Below are 4,492 nucleotides of genomic sequence, written 5' to 3'. Positions count from 1 at the left end.
CGTTATACGGATGGAGACAGAAGGCCGGAGAGGTAACTTCCTCAAGGTCACAGAACTCACTGCTGTTTCCAGAACGCCTGCCTGAAAGAAGACCAAGGCTAAGTGGGAACAAGGGTGTCAGAACCCCCATGCAGGACACCCACACTTAATCATGGAAACGTGTTCCCCAAAAGGAGAAAGGGTAGAGAAAAAGACCAAAATGTTAACAATGGGTGTGTTAGAGGTTGAGGTGTGGATAAAGACATTTTTTTTTTGGTTGTGAGCCTAGCCTTTAACGGCTGAGCCATCTCTCCAGCCCAGGATAAAGACATTTTTATTTCCCTTGTGTTCTCCGAGTGTTTTACTGCAAGTATGGCTGGCATTTGTATTAAAACCAAAGTCGTTTAAAAGGAGGAGGTGGGCTGGGGGTGAGGCTCAGTTGGTAGAGTGCTTTGCCTAGCATGCAGGATGCCCTGGGTCTGATCTCCGGCACTGCATACACCAGGCGTGGTGGTGGCACACAGCTGGAGTCCCAGCACTTAGGAGACGGAGACAGTGAATCAGAAGATTCAAGAGTGCCTTCAGCTACAGCTACTCAGAAGCTCAAAGCCAGTCTGGGCTGCATGGGGCCTGAGAGAGAGAGAGAGAGAGAGAGAGAGAGAGAGAGAGACAGAGACAGAGACAGAGACAGAGACAGAGACAGAGAGACAGAGAGACAGAGACAGAGACAGAGAGACAGAGACAGAGACAGACAGAGAGAGACAGAGAGAGAGAAAGAAGAAGAAGAAGAAGAAGAAGAAGAAGAAGAAGAAGAAGAAGAAGAAGAAGAAGAAGAAGGAGAAGCAGGAGGAGGAAGAGGAGGAGGAGGAAGGGGCAGTGCCACGGTATCCATTCATCAGCCCTTCGGAGAGTCTAGTCCTTTCTTGAGGCGCTCAACCCAGAGTCCTGCACCTAGCAATTCTAACCGGAGGTCTTACGTATATACTTCTTTCCAACTTGTTCCATCTGGATCTCATCTGGATCTCTCTCTCTCTCTCTCTCTCTCTCTCTCTCTCTCTCTCTCTCTCTCTCTCTGTGTGTGTGTGTGTGTGTGTGTGTGTGTGTGTGTGAATGACATAAAGTGACATGATAGGCCCTCTCTTGCTTGCTTGAGACATGGCTATATCTTTACCCTTACCCAGGGAAGGCTAGCGTGGAGGGGTGTCCCTAAACACCCCAATACTGTTTACTTCCATTGCCAGAGCTTCCTCCTGGAAGCCTTGACCAACACTTGTTTGACTTGCTCGTCACTTTGACTCAAGAAACTTTATTGACACATTATATCAGTGACCACCCATGCGTGGTGCACGGTGCCCTTGAGTTCAGGAGATTGTGGTATTCTCACTAAGCTGAGAGCCCGTGCCTTGCTTTCCTTCCTTCCTTCCTTCCTTCCTTCCTTCCTTCCTTCCTTCCTTCCTTCCTTCCTTCTTTCCTTCCTTCCTTCTTTCCTTTCCCTTCCCTTCCTTCCTTCCTCTTCCCTCCCCTCCTCCCCCTCCCTCCTCCTCCTCCCCCCCTCCCTCCCCTCCCTCCCCCTCCCCTCTTTCCTCCCCCCCCCCCCTCTCTCTTTCTTTCATCAAACCCAGGGCCTCGCATACACCAGACAACACCCTACCACCAAGCCACACCTTCAGGTTCCTCCTATTTCTTTCGCACCCACAGCTCCTGTCAGGGACATGCACTTTGGCTCCACGTTAAGAGATCTTTATGTATTAGAACAGTGGTTCTCATGCTGTGGGTTGGGACCCGTTGGGGGAGTCACCTATCAGATATTTACATTATGACTCATAGCAGTAGCAAAATTACAGATATGAAGAAGTCATGAAATACTTTTTTGGTCACCAAAACATGAGAAACTGTATTAAAGGGTTGCCGCGTTAGGAAGGGTGAGAGCCGCTGTGATAAAATGAATTAATGAATAAGCGACCCTGAGAGGTCAAATTTGACTTCTTGAGGGTTAGAAATTCTGCCCTAGGGAGTTGGGGATTTAGCTCAGTGGTAGAGTGCTTGCCTAGCAAGTGCAAGGCCCTGGGTTCGGTCCTTAGCTCAAAAAATAAATAAATAAATAAATAAATAAATAAATAAATAAATAAATAAATAAAAAAGAAAGAAAGAAAAAGAAAGAAAGAAATTCTGCCCTAGCCAGGCATAATGGTGCTGGCCTTTAATCCCAGAACTCAGGAGGCAGAGGCAGGCAGATCTCAGTGAGTTTTCGGCCCACCTAGTTTGAATAGGGAGTTCCAAGCAAAACCAGAGCTATATATACAGTGAGACCTATTTCAGAGAGAGAGAGAGAGAGAGAGAGAGAGGGCTAGAGTTCTGTCCTCAGGGATACATGGCGGTGAGGAGAGGAGAGAGAATCCAGAATCTGGTCCATGGCAGGTGATATATATGTTTGGTCTAGTCTACTATGTCCTTCTGAATGAATGCCACCCCATCCCTGGTGGCAACTTTCAAAGTATCAGAGCATAGGCGGCCTAGAGTGGGCAACATGGCACAGCAGGCCTCTGTCCTTCACCCTAGCAGAGATTCCTCATGCAGGGCACTGTCGCCACCTCTACCCACAGAAGCAAAGAAAACTGAAGGGGAGACAAGGAGGGGAGAGACAAGGGCACCAACCACCCCAGAAACAGAAGTGAAGAGTGGGGCCGGAATGTATCAGGAACAACACCAGAAACACGCAACTCTGCACGCAGACATCCTCGGCAGCTTTGGTCACTCACCCTCCTCTCTGCAAAGGACAGATGAGAGGAAGGGGTCCCACACTGATGCTCAGAAAGTCCCTGGAGCAATGTGCTTCCTTCCTGCTTGCCACCAAGACCATTTCTTCTAGGTCACACAATCACATCATTGTAACTGCAGGTACGTTTGCAAGAAGTGCTGTCAATCATCCCGCTTGGTAGACAGCTCAGTGCATCTTCCTACACTCAGAGTTGGGACATCAAGGGGATAGCTAGGCTTCTTTCTTTCCACTGGGGATAAGCTAAGACCGGGTAACAGTACACCTGGAACACACATTCACACACGCGCGCAGGTCAGGTGGGTCTTTCACACCTGTAATCCCAGCACTTGGGAGGCAGAGGCAGGCTGATCTCTGTGAGTTCGAGGCCAGCCAGTGCTACATAGAGAGAACCTGTCTGAAAAAAATTAACATTTTTGGTAATTTTATATGAGGTATAATTTTAAACACTGTATATATAAATTTGTAATTTTATATGATTATATATAATTTGTAACATTTACAATGGTATGGTGTGACCATCGTGTAAATAGCTGTTATACTGTACTGTTTAAGAAGGAATGACAAGGGTTGGAGAGATGGCCCAGTGGTTAAGAGCACTGACTGCTCTTCCCAAGGTCCTGAGTTCAAATCCCGGCAACCACATGGTGGCTCACGACCATCTGTAATGAGATCTGATGCCCTCTTCTGGTGTGTCTGGAGACAGCTGTGTTGTACTTATAGGTAATAAATAAATAGATCTTTCTAAAAAAGGAAAAGAAAAACCAGAGGAAGCCTACGTATTAAGCATAGATGTTTTAATATTTCTTTACTCAAAATCTCCTGCTAAACATCGAGTCAGCGAAGGGTAAGCCCAGGATTGTCTTCTATGGACTACAGTCAGTTGAGAAGTTTAATTGATTAATTAACAATACTTAATGGCAGCTGGCATTTCCATACAAGGTTAAACTAATTTCTATTTAAGGGTAAATGTGCTAGACATAGTAACTCATTTATTTGTTTGTTTGTTTGTTTGTTTATTATTTTGGGTTTTTGAGACAGGGTTTCTCTGTGTAGCCCTGGCTGTCCTGGAACTCTCTATGTAGACCAGCCTGGCCTCGAACCCAGAGATCTGCCTGCCTCTGCCTCCTGAGTGTTGGGATGAAAGGGGTGCACCACCACTGCCCAGCTGAGATTAACCCATTTAATCCTCACATTTTACACCCAAGAAACTGAGGCTCAGGCTGGCCTGTTTAGTGACCTAGACCCAGAAACCTAGAACCCACGGAGCTCGTGTCAGAGAACACGTGTTTAACTACCTGTCACAGTAAAGAGACGAAAGTGCTAAATAAGACAAGACAGGTAGGAGGACCATTGACCCAGGGAGGTTGTATAGGGAGATACTGAGATGCTGCTGTGTTTTGACCTGGATTTTGCAGTGCTTCTTCTGGTCCTTCTTTTCCTTGCTTTACCCACGGGGACAAGCGCTTTGCCACAGAAGTGCTTGAAATACAAAGAGAAGGTCTGGACTACTGATAACCCACCTACCAGTGTCCACTGGCATTGCTGTAATCCCACACGTCTCCAATAGGGGTCGCTAACTCCAACGGGAAGGATCCTGGATTACACGGAGAGAAACTGGCACAGTAACTTCACCAATGGATCCTTCTGGGATCTCAGTTTCCTCACTGGTTAAATAGGTTAATATACTCAGCTCGCCACCCCTAGGAAAGAGGGGTGAGATATTTAAGGAGTAAT

This window comes from Rattus rattus, chromosome 9, assembly GCF_011064425.1.
Source record: "Rattus rattus isolate New Zealand chromosome 9, Rrattus_CSIRO_v1, whole genome shotgun sequence".
In the NCBI taxonomy this organism is placed as follows: Eukaryota; Metazoa; Chordata; class Mammalia; order Rodentia; family Muridae; genus Rattus; species Rattus rattus.
The sequence above is the reverse complement of the archived record's forward strand: the minus strand, read 5'-3'. Positions refer to the sequence as shown.